A 17,224-nucleotide genomic window follows, 5' to 3' on the forward strand; every position below is an offset into this window, starting at 1 on the left:
AATCCAACAAACTATATAGTAATGTAAAACAAGGTACAAGGTGTCTATAGGACAGGGGAGATTTTGAATTTCTGCAGACACTTGTGGACACTGGACACTTTTGGATTGTGTGAGGCCCAATGAATATCTGAGCGCTATGTGACAGGCTCGATGGCACAGCTGTGACCAAAGTGACTAGAGGATAAGGGAGATTTTGAATTTCTGCACACACTTGTGGACACTGGACACTTTTGGATTGTGTGAGACCCAATGAATATCTGAACGCTATGTGACAGGCTCGATGGCACAGCTGTGACCAAAGTGACTAGAGGATAAGGGAGATTTTGAATTTCTGCACACACTTGTGGACACTGGACACTTTTGGATTGTGTGAGACCCAATGAATATCTGAGCGCTATGTGACAGGCTCGATGGCACAGCTGTGACCAAAGTGACTATAGGATAAGGGAGATTTTGAATTTCTGCACACACTTGTGGACACTGGACACTTTTGGATTGTGTGAGGCCCAATGAATATCTGAGCGCTATGTGACAGGCTCGATGGCACAGCTGTGACCAAAGTGACTAGAGGATAAGGGAGATTTTGAATTTCTGCACACACTTGTGGACACTGGACACTTTTGGATTGTGTGAGACCCAATGAATATCTGAGCGCTATGTGACAGGCTCGATGGCACAGCTGTGACCAAAGTGACTAGAGGATAAGGGAGATTTTGAATTTCTGCACACACTTGTGGACACTGGACACTTTTGGATTGTGTGAGACCCAATGAATATCTGAGCGCTATGTGACAGGCTCGATGGCACAGCTGTGACCAAAGTGACTAGAGGATAAGGGAGATTTTGAATTTCTGCACACACTTGTGGACACTGGACACTTTTGGATTGTGTGAGACCCAATGAATATCTGAGCGCTATGTGACAGGCTCGATGGCACAGCTGTGACCAAAGTGACTAGAGGATAAGGGAGATTTTGAATTTCTGCACACACTTGTGGACACTGGACACTTTTGGATTGTGTGAGGCCCAATGAATATCTGAGCGCTATGTGACAGGCTCGATGGCACAGCTGTGACCAAAGTGACTAGAGGATAAGGGAGATTTTGAATTTCTGCACACACTTGTGGACACTGGACACTTTTGGATTCTGTGAGGCCCAATGAATATCTGAGCGCTATGTGACAGGCTCAATGGCACAGCTGTGACCAAAGTGACTAGAGGATAAGGGAGATTTTGAATTTCTGCACACACTTGTGGACACTGGACACTTTTGGATTGTGTGAGGCCCAATGAATATCTGAGCGCTATGTGACAGGCTCGATGGCACAGCTGTGACCAAAGTGACTAGAGGATAAGGGAGATTTTGAATTTCAGCAGACACTTGTGGACACTGGACACTTTTGGATTGTGTGAGGTCCAATGAATATCTGAGCGCTATGTGACAGGCTCGATGGCACAGCTGTGACCAAAGTGACTAGAGGATAAGGGAGATTTTGAATTTCTGCACACACTTGTGGACACTGGACACTTTTGGATTGTGTGAGGCCCAATGAATATCTGAGCGCTATGTGACAGGCTCGATGGCACAGCTGTGACCAAACTGACTAGAGGATAAGGGAGATTTTGAATTTCAGCAGACACTTATGGACACTGGACACTTTTGGATTGTATGAGGCCCAATGAATATCTGAGCGCTATGTGACAGGCTCGATGGCACAGCTGTGACCAAAGTGACTAGAGGATAAGGGAGATTTTGAATTTCTGCACACACTTGTGGACACTGGACACTTTTGGATTGTGTGAGGCCCAATGAATATCTGAGCACTATGTGACAGGCTCGATGGCACAGCTGTGACCAAAGTGACTTGAGGATAAGGGAGATTTTGAATTTCTGCACACACTTGTGGACACTGGACACTTTTGGATTGTGTGAGGTCCAATGAATATCTGAGCGCTATGTGACAGGCTCGATGGCACAGCTGTAACCAAAGTGACTAGAGGATAAGGGAGATTTTGAATTTCTGCACACACTTGTGGACACTGGACACTTATGGATTGTGTGAGGCCCACTGTCACAGGCAGAAATTGGCTAGTGTATCACAAACTACAAGGTGTATGTAGAATTGGGCAGAATAGGAATCTCCCTAGAGTGCAGGTCTGTAAGAACGGAACATGTCCTCGTTTTATTCTCACAGAGTGACACACTGATAGCTTCACTGTGGCTGTGATAACAGCCGTTACACGGTACTGTGTGAGGAGCGTACACCGCTGTATGGTGTGAAAAAATGCACGCTCAGTACCTCAGCAGGACAAAAAAAAAAAATTGGGATTGCTTTTAAAAAAGCAGTTTGTGGAGCAGTGGGTAAACAGCAATGCAGGAATGTCAGGAAGCCTTAGAAGGCAACCCAACAACCAACACCACTGATACACCACTATATAGCCTCCCCTTGCACTGCACACACAGTGACTGGTGTGTTGTACAGGCAAAATCGCTAGCAGCAGAAGCAGTTTTTTTTTCTTCTCAGCAGGACAAAAAAAAAATTGGGATTGCTTTTAAAAAAGCAGTTTGCGGAGCAGTGGGTAAACAGCAATGCAGGAATGTCAGGAAGCCTTAGAAGGCAGCCCAACAACCAACACCACTGATACACCACTATATAGCCTCCCCTTGCACTGCACACACAGTGACTGGTGTGTTGTACAGGCAAAATCGCTAGCAGCAGAAGCAGTTTTTTTTTCTTCTTCCCTGCCTAACTCTCTCCCTACAGAATCAGCAGCAACCTCTCCCTTTGCTAAGATCGGCAGAAGTAAGATGGCGGTCGGCGTGCACGCCCTTTTATACCCCCTGTGACGCCCACCAAAGCAAGCCAATCACTTGCATGCCCTTCTGAAAGATGGTGGTGACCCGTGCCTATGTCATCACGTTGCCCACAGTGTCCGTGGATCCTGATTGGCTGAAAAAGAGCGCAAAACAAACTTTTGAAACGCGACTTTGGCGCGTAAGTCGCCAACCTCGTGGCCGACCTCATCCTAGGGTCGGGTTTCGTTTCATGAAACCCGACTTTGCCAAAAGTCGGCGACTTTTGAAATTTTTCGACCCGTTTCGCTCAACTCTACCGAGTGCTATGCGATGTTTTATCGCATAGCACTCATCAATATTCTATGCTAGTGTTGTGATGGAAATATATACATTTCATATAGATCTCACTTGCATATATTCTTATATACTGATTTACACATGTATACATATATATATGATCACAACTAACATGAACTTTATAATCAATTGCTCAGAATGGCCCAGAGACCTCGTCAGCTATCCAGCTCAAACCAGCATTGTCTTGTGATATATTTGCCAGACATGAGATAGAGGAAGTTGGACCAGATACACCAGCCGGTCGGAGTTTTGCTGACATTGCAGAACAATGGATGAAGTAAATTATATTGCTAGAATCAGCCTTTTGTCAAATACTTCCATATATGTTCATGTATTCAAACCAGCCAATTAGATAAGAAGTTCAGCCTTATGTTAATTTACTAACCACTCCTTTCTGTACGTAATTATAAAACCATGTATGTGCAATAAACCGGCAGAGTTCTGCTGGAATGAGATGCTGTTAACAGGAGTTTAGCGTCTTCTTTTCCTTTGAGCGCTCAATGAGACTCTGTTCTAATTAGGACAGGCCGCAGCACAAACAGAGATATATATATATCTATGCAAATTTCCATATCAGTGTGACCCCGGCCATAAGGAATTTATATTGTGAGCCCCACAATGATGATGTAAAGTGCTGTGGAATATGATGGCTGTTATGATTGAGTCACCGTAGGAGGCAGACACAAAAATAGAAGCTACGTCCAGAAAACCAGAGAAGTTGGCAACTATCAGATTGCAGACCCCTGAACCTATCAACACAACTAGCAGTAGCCGTGGGGGGTTCCTACAATGCCCTAGACCCCTCGATCACAGCCAGAGAGCTAAATAGCCTAAAGACAGAAAAGGAAATCTAAACTGCCCCAGAGCAGACCCCAAAGTAAAAGGCAGCCCCCAACATATAATGACGGTGAAGCAAGATGAAAAAACACTCACACAGATAGAAAGATAGGCTGAGCAAACGATGGGGCCCAAGCTAACTAAACAGAACAGGAAAGAAAGGTTGCTGTCTGCAATCTGCCAAAACCCTATCAAAGACATAAGCCAACAAGCTGATATGGAAAAAGACCCTGAAGCAGCTAGGCTTCAAAAACTAAATCAGCACTCAGGTATTTTCAGAAGACAGAGCTAAAGGAATTCAGCACACCCCAGCAGGGAATGGCAGAAATCCAGAAAAACAAAGCAAAACAAAGTCAAAGCACAAATGCAAAAAGCCGAGTAGAAAACTTAGCTTTAGAAGAGCAGGAATTCAGACTGGTCTCCAAGGATCCCACAGAGAAATCACCCGCAGGGCAGAAGGGCGTCGGCAGCCTTATATCCAGTCAGTAACTCCACTCAGCCAGTCATTATCATCAGGCTCAGGTGTTTGATAATCAGGCTCACTACCTTTCTTTACCAGAAGAGGGAGTTCCTCGGGCCTCAGTAGTGAAGGGGTAAATGAACTCACAACAGATGGCGCTATTTAAGCGAATAAAATAACACAAACAAGAATGCAATGAGATGGAAATCTATTACAGCCATATGTTAATCACAACAGAATACAGAAAGTTGAATGTTGGTAATTTTTCCATTTCACCTGAAAAAATTAACTCATTTGGAAACTGATGGCAGCACTGTTCTGTTGTGAGTAATGAATGGCTTCAATAGAGTTCCAAATAATTTCATTCCTGTTTTATTTTCATTTTACACTCGGCCCCAACTTTTTTGGAATTGAGGTTGTAAAAGTAGAAAGTGAAAGGGGTTAATATAGAAAGAAGGCCACCAAAGACAAGAAAAGAAGATCGAAGGGACGGCTCATGACATCTTGTCTTGATCTTATGTGGAGTTAAAATGACCAATCACTAGTGGGCTTCCATTCTTGTTTAAGGCTATGTGCCCACGTTGCGTTTTTATCCGGACATTCAAAACCGGACTCCTTCCCAGAAATCGCGCGTTTTTTTCTGCGCGATTTTACCGCGATTATGTTTGTGATTTTGCCGCGAATTTCGCGTGCGATATTCAAGCACTTTCGAAGCGATTTGAAGCATCGCTTGGAAAGTGATTGACAGGTTGGTCACACTCGTCAAACATAGTGTTTGATAAGTGTGACCAGCTTTTTACTATTGAGGCCGCCTTTGCGGCATCAATAGTAAAAGATAGAATGTTAAAAATGATAAAAAAATAAAAAAAATTCGGGGTATATTTACCTTTCGACATCCCGCGCAGTCTCAGCGACGCTCCCATTCCCAGCGATGCCTTGCGAGACCTGTGATGATGTTGGTCTCGTGTTGCTATAGCGATCTCACGAGACCGCTAGAGTAACGCAAGACTACGTCATCACAGGACCTTACTGGCAATGCTGTGGCCCAGGAAGGCTGCGAGTGACTCCGGAAGGTAAATATACCCCAATTTTTTATTTTTTATTCTTTTTTTACAGGGGTATGGTACCCAGGGCCTGGAGGACAGTCTCCTCTCCTCCACACCGTGGGTACCAACCGCACATGAGACGCTTAACTTCACGCATGGTGGGCATAGCCACATGCGGGAAGTAAGCGATTCTCATGCATTCCTATGGGTGCGGAATCGCGGCAATTCTTTGCGATTCCGCACAAAAGAATGAGCATGCTGCATTTTTTTCCGCGATGCGATTCCACTGTGGAAAAAAGCGCAGCATTAGCACAGCATGTGAGGAATGCCATAGGAATGCATGGGGTGTGTCATGTACAAGTTTTTTAAACGTTTTCGCAGCGTTTTCGCGCTGAAAAATCGCGGCAAAAATGCTTAAAAATCGCATAGTGGGCACACAGCCTTACAGTGTAAAGGAGAATAGTTCCTCTACACAAATTGCAGAAATTGGCACGGCACACTATGCTATTAATAACGTAGCAGTGGATTTGCTTGCAGCAACTACATTCTGTAACCTATCATTATGTAAGGGAACAAACAAAACCTAAGATAAATAATAGTCATTTTATTTCTATAGCGCCAACATATTCCACAGCACTTTACATTTTAGAAGGGACTTGTACAGACAATAAAAGGCATTACAGAATAACAATAATCACATAAATCAACAGATACCAAGAGGAATGAGTGCCCTGCTCGCAAGCTTACAATCTATGAGGAAATAGAAAAAAAATGAACATATGCCTTGCTATAAGTGAAAAGGAATACTGAATATAAATAACATAGGATGCTTAGTAAGCATTGTTTTTGACAAAAAGAAGCGTTAAACCAATAGATCCAGCATCAAGTTGTACCCTAACCGGACGGTCCTCCTAACCTCTAGTATTAAAACCTTAGTACATGGCAAAAATTACAGTCCTGTGCATAAGCGCCAAGCAGGACTGGGGCCCAATTGAGGACACTCAGTAATGAGAAGGTATATAAAGGTAATGCCCAGTTTAAAAAGGGAGTGCAAAAACCTAAAGCAAAACTGAAAAAAAAATGAACTGGAGCTTAAGGTGGTATATGTAAAATGTGTAGGAGCATGTTCACACTTGCTATTAAGCAGACAAAACTTGAAATAGAAACAAAATAAACATACATCCTTCTATAAGTAAGGTAACTAAAAAGTAATAATGCATGAAAATAATATAGAGTACTTAGTAAGCACTGCTTTTGATAAAAAAACATAAAAGTCACTCCACCAGAGCCAAAGCATACCCAGTCAGAGCTGCCCTAACAAGACTATAGGGTGATATCATGGAGACAATGCAGGTCAAGATATTGTTCTCACGCAAGTGAGTTGTGCATGGCACTACTGTAAAAGCTTAATATTACCTTCTACTGCCCTGTGATTGGGGGATGAGGTTCTCCAGGATTTTTGACTACATGCGACAATAACACCATGTTGGGCTGTGCTGTCAAAATAAAAAATTTTTATGCCATCATGTGTTTCGACACCAGACGTCTGACTTTTCCAAGTGTAAAAACCAACAGTTCCAGGTACAGTTGCTTTTTACACTTGAAAAAGATGCCGGTCGAGCATCGAAACGCGTAAACGTTTCATCCACATTTAACAAAAGGATTTTTATTTAGGCAGTACAGCCCAACATCATGTTATCAACCCATCTGGTCAACCCTAGCTTTTTAGCATTATTCTGATTTCTATTTTAAGCTTGTGTCCTCCCAACATAGTCCACAACCAATAGACATCACCCATAACAGATTCTGATTTTACACAAAGAGCCTCATTGCCAGATACCTGTAATTATTATTGTAGGTGACCACAATAGTCAGGTGTTTTTAAAGACTTCACTGTGGTCATTAATTAAGATCGAAGGAGCAGTGTTTGATTGACCAGATAATATTATTTTGAGCAGATGGGGATATCAGATAAAAATGGGTACATTAACGTAACATACTATTTTGTATGTGTTGCAAATGATATGTTTCTAATCGCAAGCAGTGGTGAACAATTTTGACAGAGAAGGGAAAAGAAATGATCTTTGTTAGTTGCTGTCATATTATAATTTTTCTATTACATTTTTTTCAAATTCTATATACTGATTGTCACTTTTAAATTAGGCTTTCATCAAAAGATTGCAAACATTCTCTAAAAATGTATTGAAAGCTGTGATCTGTTGCAGAGAAGTTAATTTGAAAATGACATCCAATACAGCATTGGGGCCCAATATCATTTGTTATGAAAAGGAAACTGGCACAATGCAGTAGGGCTATGCTTTTCACCCCTTCACGCTCCATGACATGTTACTACATCACGGAGGGTGTCAGGAGTTTGGAGCAGTCTCAGAAGCAGAGCCCGGTCCACAGAGGATAAGTGCCAGCTATGTCATATAGGCAGTATATACCTCTAAGGTCATGCTTACACATTTAATACTTGGTCGGTATTTTACATCAGAATTTGTAAGACAAAAATAGGACTGGAAAAATCAGGGGAAAAGTTTAATAGAAACACGTCACCCATTTTTCACCCAATCCTGATTTTGACTTACAAATACTGATGTAAAATGCTGACCAAATACTTAATGTGTGAACGTGGCCTTACAGCAGTGATCAGTGGCCCACTGTTAGAGTTGAGCAGACCTGAAAAAAATTTAGAATTCAACAAATCACACAGATTTTACTTTGAAATGTGATTTGCAGTGAAGCTATTCTCCATGAATTGAATGTTCACTTTAAGGCTCTCTGGTCTCTTCAGACCCCAGAGCATAAATAACATACCATGTAAAACATTGAAAAATCCTAATACTCATCCCACTGCTCACCTGTCTTGGAATTCCCGTTGCCTCCGGTGCCAGCTACATACCATCTGGTCTTCAGGGCCTCTTCTTTCTTCAGTCACTCACCGGTGCATTCGTTCTAGGACAAAACTACCAGCTGTGACGAAGTTGGAACATGGTGCCGTCACAATGTTCCCTGCAATGTTACAAAGTACCTTGACCACCTAAAGCCTTGTTGCAGCTGGAAGTTCTGTTCTAGAATGATGACACCAGTGAGTTACTGCAGATAGAAGAGGCTCTGAGGACTGAACAGCAGGCAACTGGCACTGGAGGCAACATGGATGTCAAGACAGTTGAGCAGAGATGAGTATTTGTCTTTTTTTTAACTTTTTTGCCAGACTTCTATAATTCTGCAAAATGGTGGCCACAACTTGTCTCGTTTCACCAGTTATCACCCGGTGAACTGTAAAAAAAATGAGTGTACTAATTGTATAAATCCTAGGTTCTGCTAGATTATAGTCAAAGAGAAATTGACAAACTGTATGAGATTTGCAGGGGTGCTGTGACGGTGGTGATCCCCCACAAGAACCTTGTTTTAAACAAATCTGTAAAGAATCAAGTTTTTTCAAAGTAGGCCATTGTCTGTATATTCAGTCAATGCATATTAAATGGTGTCATATCACGGGATGCTCCATCTCATTTCCTGACCTCCTCTTCTAAAAAAAAATGAGGATTCATTAGAGAGATCTTAAAATGGGCATTGTATCATTCTCAGCATCTGTTAGTGAAATCTGTCGTTCCTGCAATACAAGTGCATCCTCTGTATAGACACATCTTGTTTATAGCTGCTTGCCTTGAGAGCATCAATCTTATTCTTCAAAAGCTGACCAGGCTTGCCTGACTTGAATGCTTGACAACTACCTGATGCCAGTTATTCCACTGTTTCTGAGCAGACCTGTTTTAGTATTAAGTATTTGTAAAACTTGTTCAATTTACTGAAAACTGTTGTATTTCTCAACTCCAATCCTCAAGCTCCCCCAACAGGTCATGTTTTCGGAATCTTTTTGGCATTGCACAAATAATAGAATAATCAGTGTATCTGGTACAGACTGGAGACTGGAATGAAGAAAGCATTGCCTTTATATTAATATATTCTTGAGAGACACAAAACCAGAAATTCTCATGTACAAATGTAGCATTTTTGTTTTTGCGTACCATACAATGCAACAACGATACCAAGTCAAAGAATAATATGTATCTTGTAACTTGGGAGATGAGTCCATTAGTTAGAGGTCTATTGAAATTGGCTTGAATTTACCAAAAATGTCATTCTCTCCAATCCATTTTTTGCGACTCGCCAGCCAAATGCCATTTTGATGAGTTATAGAGGCCCAGGAGAAAGATGGAAAAAATTAGTCACCTGCCCAATCACCTGTTCTGCCGACCACAGTCCTGCATCCACTCCTGTATTCAGCTCACTCTGGCCTCTTCCTCCTGTTTGCAATGCACATGCAACATACTTCTCTATAGCTGAGTAAGCCTTGAAATGTTATTCTCTCATATTGGAAGTCAACTTGACATTGGAAACCTTGGTGCAGAGTGAAGATGTTGGAAGTGGTAAAGAGGACATTTTCATTCTTGATGCCAATGAAATGAAGACATTGGAAGGAGCTGTGTGGAAAACCAGACTGAGGGCTACAACATGACAGTTCAGTGGTGTAGTGAGTATTTTTTTCACGGTACATTTATTATACTTTGGGGACTCAAGAGATATCAGAGCATAATAATAAACATTCAATTCACAATGAATAACTTCGATGTGTATTGAATTTTCTAGTCAAATTGTAAGATGAAAAAACAAAGTAATTGTGGGCGAACTTCGGTCCCCACTCGCTCTGGCATCTTACAGACAGGGTGTATCTCAATCCTCATGTGCTGCTGTGTATGTGGTGCTTTCCACTTACAGTGAAGGAAATAAGTATTTGATTCCTAGCTGATTTTGTAAGTTTGCTCACTGACAAAGACATGAACAGTCTAATTTTAAGGGTAGTACTTCTGACCTGCAGGCCTCTGCTGACTCCAGGAATCCTTCTTCTGGAACTAGGGCAGCAAATAATCCAAGAGACCAGTGCTTAATAAAAAACAAACTTTTACTTTGAGAATGGCAATCTGTACAGTTTTTACAAGCGGATTCAAAGGATAAGGCCCAACAGGTTGTCATTTTTCCCATAGGTACCGGATACAACATTAGCACTGGTTCTCGGGATAGGTGGCATATCGCCGTATCTGACATTATTAGCTTTTAGGGATCTTCCTCACCTCTAGCAGTATATTTGGATTGTGATACCTTCCAACCCGTGTGGTCTGAGTCCATCTTTTCCTGTAGCTTCACAAGCTGAGTGTGCCCCTGGCCCTGACATCCATCTCGTGTTTGCCCTTGGCCATTATATGGTATCACATGGAAAGGTATTTGTGGCACTCTATAATTGAACACCTAAAATGGGTTATAACCATATTGACTTTTATAATGATGGAATAGTCTTAGGTTAGGTTATCAATATCTGATCAGTGGATCTCACGCGCCAATCAGCTTTTTTCGATGCACAATTGCCACAGCTTGGTACTGCACAACTGCCCCATAGTAAGTCGAATTGAGAGCAGATTTCTACTATGTGGCCATGGTCTTTATGCAATTGAAAGACTTTTGTAGTTCTGCTCTGCAGCTAAGCGCATCCGACCACCACTAGCAACAGGAAGAGCTGAGAGGTGTCTGGGAAAACATTGCATATGGAGATAAATCATTCCAGTTTTTAAGGTCCGAAAGAATTCAAAAGTTGTGGATGTAAGAACAAAGTGATGTGGAGAACTTTTTGCCCCATGGGAACTTTCCAAAACTAAAATTTTTTTTTTTTCTTTAAGCACAAGCCAATAGATTATGCGAAAACTGTTTTAAAAAGACACAAATATATTGATAGAATGACATTACCAAAGCACTGTTATTTGAACGTTCTTTCTTCTCAGTCAAAGCAACAGGTCAGTTTTGATTTTCAAGTCAATAAGTACCAATTTTGCATCCTGATACTGCAAGCGTTTCTTGAACTTGCAGCATTGAGAGGTCGCAATTTCTGAAATCAAACGGTTTTCCAATCAAAAACATCTCAACAGGCCAAGTTACATGCCAACATAGGACTCATTCTTTGACACCACCTTCACAATTTTCGTATCCATTGAACTTGTTAATTTTTGGATAGTTTCTGATTGAATTTATTTGCAGGATGTCAGAATAGCCTCCCAAAGTTGCTATTTTAATGTGAACTGCCTCCCACATTCATGCTGTAGATCTTTGGCTTAAAGATACTCCAAACATTATTAATAGGGTTGATGTCAGGGGAGGATGGAGGTCAAACCATGAGTTTCTCTCATGTTCTCTCCATAGCAGCCAATTACTCAAAGTTATTTTTTGCAGATATCCCATTATCATGCATGAATATGATTTTGCTAGGGAGAGAACGGTTCTTCTTTTTGTACAGTTGAATAAAGTGGTCCTTCCGAATCTCTGTATGCTTTATTAAGGTCGTTTTCACACCTTCAGGGATCCTAACGGGACCTTTCAGCTCTCTCCCCATGATTCTGGCTGAAATTATTACTCCGACACCTCCTTGCTGACGTTGCAACCTTGTTGGGACATGGAAGCTATCCACCAACCATCCACCACTCCATTCATCTGGACCAACCAGGCTTGCATGCTGCTCATCAGTTAAGAAGATTTTTAATATCAGTCTTCATATATGTCTGGACCCAATGCGACCATTTCTTTGAGCACTGTTCATGAATAGTAGATTTATGCAAAACTTCAAGTTTCAAATACCTATCTGCTGCTTTTTAATGATATTTTAGCAGCTTCTCTATATTCTTTTTCCAATTAAGTTGTCTGGCAGAAACCTTCCTCATTATGCCTTTATCTGTCTGTGCCTTCCTGCATAAAGATCTGTGCACACATTAAGGGTGTGTGCACACGTTGCGGATTCTGCTGCGGAATTTTCTGCGCGGATTTGTCTGAATCCGCAGGTCAAAAGACCTGCGGTTTATCTGTGGATTTACTGCAGATTAGCCTGCGGTTTTCCCCTGCGGTTTGACACCTGTCATGGAGCGGGTGCCAAACCACTGCGGAATCCGCACAAAGAAGTGACATGCTGCGGATTTAAAACCACAGCAAATCCGCGCAGAAAATTCTGCACCGTGGGCACTGCGGTTTTCATTTTACATAGATTAAAAGGGTACTGTACAACGCAGCAGAAACTGCTGCGGATCTGCAGTGCCAATTCCGCTGCAGATCCACAGCAGAATCCGCAACGTGTGCACACACCCTAAAGGGATTGTTCCACAAGCAAAAGTTTATTTTAAGAAATAGATCTTGGAATAATAATTTCTATATTTGGATGTGTTTAAATATAATGTTTCTGTGCTGACATAATCTTATAAATGTGCCCCTGCTGTGTACTGTGTAATGTCTGTGTCTGACCGTATGGGGACATGGTCTGATCATAACACAGCTCCTGGGCAGGGGAGAAAGCAAAAGAGAATATACAGACCTTGCGGCTGCTGATTCTTTCTTTGAAGTAAAATATTGCTTGAAAATAGGGAGAGAAATGTTTTACCTCACATAAAGAATCAGCTGTTCTGTCTGTATATTCTTTTCGTTCTTCCCCTGCCCAGGAGCTGTGGTATGATCAGACCATGTCCCTGCATGGTCAAACACAGCCATTTGTAAGGCCTCAATACAAATGCACTAACAGAGTGTGTTCACATGGGATGCATTATAGTTGGCACTGGGCAGCCCCCCTATATGGTGTTACTAAGAGCCTGTGAACCATATGCTCTGCATTCCCTGTGTGAACATTGCCACATACAGATTTTTTTTTTTTTGCACTGGTGTGCCGCATGGCCAATCCCTGATTGTAGGCTGGCTGTATCATTAGGTATTATGCACCTGTGCAGTTGCCATTTTACTTGGGTCTGCTGCACTCTGTATTGCATTTGTATTGAGGCCTGTCTATACAAGTAAGCATCTCTACCTGTTTTGGTTTTTTCTCAAATATTGGAGGATTCTTTCCTCTTTCAGTGGTTTTCACAGTCATTTGTAAGGTAGCGCTCACTACCGTCCATGTGCTGTGTTGGGGAACACCCACTTGGCCGCTATAACATACAGGAAGACTCAATTTCCTTAAAAGTTCTCCTGGGTTTATTGCTCCATATCCCCAGCAACACAAACGCAGAGTGGTCAGTCTTTAGGTCCGGCAACATAAAATAATAATGTCCATAAACAGGGCTTTGCTCCCCTCAGACCCTGTTCACACACAGGTCCAGGACAATGTCCGCTAAACATTCAGTTTCATAGGACAGTACAGGGTCTTACTGACTGAGGTCAGTGCCACTCACGGTTGTCCGACTGTCCACTCTGGAAGTATCTCACAGACCTCGCTCCTCTGGTCCAGGAAAACCAGCACCGCTTCCTCAGGCTGTACGATATCCAGCCAGCAGGGTTGGCCTGGAGCCACACACAGGAGGCCTTCTACCTCCCTGGTCACAGAAAACTCTGTAGTGTCCCACCTGGACACATGGAAATCTGTGGACAATCCAGCCTCCCAACACTCTCTCATGTGCTAAACACACCTTCATTATGTAGCTGTAACCACACCCCCAGGTGAGGTATGGATCACATGGCTGGTCACCTGGTCATGACCTCACGGCAGGTCCCGAATATACCTGCAACTTCTGAAGGAAAACAGGGGTACAGCCAGCACCCTCAACAGGGGTTGAGGTAATATTAGTAACCTGACCCTCCCATCTCTCATAGCTACCCGCAACCCGGACCCAGGTGCACTAACCATTATCATAGTGCTCTCGTGCGCTAATAATAAAACACTCTGGGCTGCATCTCAGGGAGCATCCATCTCTGTGACATATATCGACCATACACAACCCTGCCAGTCACTGTTTCTGCATCACCACAGAGGGAGCGCCTGTATGCATGACCTGGGGAGCCCATACAGTGCCCCCTAGCTGTCACAGGGGTCACTGCATCACACATTATACAGTACACAGCGGAGGCACATTTATAAGATTATCTCAGCACAGGAACATTTTATTTAAATCCGATTGTGGAAGTTATTATTATTCCAAAATGTATTGATTAAAATGAACTTTTATTCGTAGGGAGACCCCTTTAACTGTTTGGTGTAGAAATATTTGCACCATTCCTGCATCTATTGACAGAAAAAACACAGTGTAAAATATGCACGGTTTTGCCGAGTTTTTATTACATTTTTTTACCTTCACTTTTGTTGCAGATTTTTAACCACTCATTAGTATGAGGGAAATCTGCGGCAAAAACACTGAAAGGATTTATATTCCGCAGATATAAAAGTGCCGCAAATTTGCAAGGAAAAAAAGAAGCAACGTGTGCATGAGACTTCAGGGCACTCAGTAACTTTGCTGGCACTAGGAAGCCCTTTAAGTTTTGTGACAAAACTGTGTCAAAAAAGCATGACCGAGCCGTACATTCTCAGTATCTTCATATACTTAGCTATTGCATTACAGCATAAACAGAAGAAACTTTTTCGAACACTGTCCTTTATAGGGAATCTCGGGTGAAATGAATTGTCACATGTCCAAGGCTCCTAAGCTGGAGATATTAATTTCAAATATATGAATAAGATGACATTCTTTTAATTAATATCGGAAAATTATCAGTTTTTTCCCTATGATCCTAATTTTTAACTTAAATGAAATAGCTACATTTTAAGTACAAGTATTATTATCCATCACAGACACCTTGGCAATTAATATCTATGACATCAAGTTCAATTTTTTTGCTGATAACACTTTTCTTTAATACCCCTTGTAATGATGAGAATTATTTCGGAGAAATCTTCCAGATTACCATAAATGATGAAAATGTGTCATCAGAGAATCTAAATGCACGCTGAATTTCCAAGTATGCCATTTATCAAGGTCAATTATGGCACTGACTAAACTCTCTACGGTAGCTTAGTGCCTCATTTTTATAACTAGGGCAGGGTACTTCTTTATAGAACACATTTATTTGTGAGCTTTTAATATTGCTTAGGAAAGAAAGTTGTTAATTTTAACCGTTTGGCGTGTGGATCGGGCTCAGGAGGTGAGCCTGTTGCACATGCGGCAGATGCCGGCTTTGTTACATAGATAGCATTTGCCTCTAACAGAAGTGGTCAGAGTTGAGATTCTATAGGTTCCATTAACCTTTTAGATGCCGCTGTCAATCTCTGACAGAAGAATTTAAATAGATTGGTCACCTTGAGATGTGAGGGGGTTGTGGCTTTTCTCGGAAAATCATACTTTAAAAACCTCTGGGATCAAGCTGCACAGGTGACTAGTCAGACAATAAGATCCTGTTTTCTTCTCTCTGCCCACAGCTAGTGTGTCCCCCGGCATCTAGGTAGACACCGGTCAGTCTTTGGTAGTGGTTAGGGAAAATCGGCCATGGTTCAGGCAGCATTCATCAGCTGTCAGGTTGCTTTTAAAAAAGCAGAAAAAGCAGGGGACCAGAAGAAATAAAACAACTGCAAAATCTAGACCGTTTTGACATGTTGACAGATCCTTTACATGTGCCTAGCATCAATATTTAATACAGTAATATTTGCAGTATATTTTCAATAAATTTGAAAGTTTAATTACAGTATGATCAATACAATCAATGAAAAATTGAATAATTCAGAAGCTTATTAATACAATAACAATGTAAAGAATATTATGCATTACACGTGATTACTGTAAAGCACGGCTGTGACATGGGATGTTCATTCTTATCCAATCCCTGTATACAATATGGATGAATAGACCGATAACTGTTACATTTGGAATAGGGTCATGTATATTAGCTTTATATGTATTCTTGCTCTGCAACATCAGCTAGCCAACCATGTCCGGTCCCTCTCCTGTAGCGCCTTCTTAGGTAACTCCACAGCCTCCGGTCTTGACACCTTTCCATCACACCAATAGTAAAGTCATTCTCAGCTTGCTGGAAGAAAGGTTTTCACATGACCTGATGACTGTCAATTAATTTTACAAAACTTACTGCACAAGTACAAGTTATAGCATGTCCTTCTCATGAACCCTGTCTTAACTCAATGATGGACTGGGTGAACATTATATGCTGTCTAATAGATATAATTGAGCTCCTTCATATGAACCGATGATACACTTCCAGCTGAAATGTACTGTAATTCAGAGACCCGCCAGGATACTGCACTGTAATACACGCTGCTGGACAATCAGAGCCTGCTGGCATTGGTGCGCAAGTCACTGGTGGTGCATAAAAGTGACATTATGGACTGCCCATCGCTTGCACGTTGAAGTCAACTGCCGGTTTCTGCGACGGCTATAGAAGAGGACGTCACACGTTGTGGGAGCAGAAGAAGGTGAGTAGAGTCATTTATTTATTTTACATTTGTTGGCGAAGAGCCGCAGAGCAGGGATATTATTATTGGCTGAAGCCCAGAATGGGGGAGACATATTACTGGAACGGGCCCAGGATGAAGGGCATTATACTAGAATTTGGGACACATATATCTGAAAGTGGACTAAGATGGGGGAACTATACCAGGATGGGGGACATATATAATACTGGAAGGGGCCCAGGATTAAGGACATAGTACGAGGAAAGGGAGACATTATGCCAGAAAAGGGCCCATGATGCAGGACATTATACCAGAAAAAGGAGACATTATGCCAGAAAGGGGCCCAGGATAGAGGACATTACCAGGAAAGGGAGATATTACACCATGAAGGGTCAAAGGATGGAGAACATTATATCAGAAAAGGGAGACAGTATACATGGAATGGGGAACATTATTACAAGAAACTGCCA

This window comes from Dendrobates tinctorius, unplaced genomic scaffold, assembly GCF_039654945.1.
Source record: "Dendrobates tinctorius isolate UK_male_01 unplaced genomic scaffold, ASM3965494v1 ptg000022l, whole genome shotgun sequence".
Lineage (NCBI taxonomy): Eukaryota > Metazoa > Chordata > Amphibia > Anura > Dendrobatidae > Dendrobates > Dendrobates tinctorius.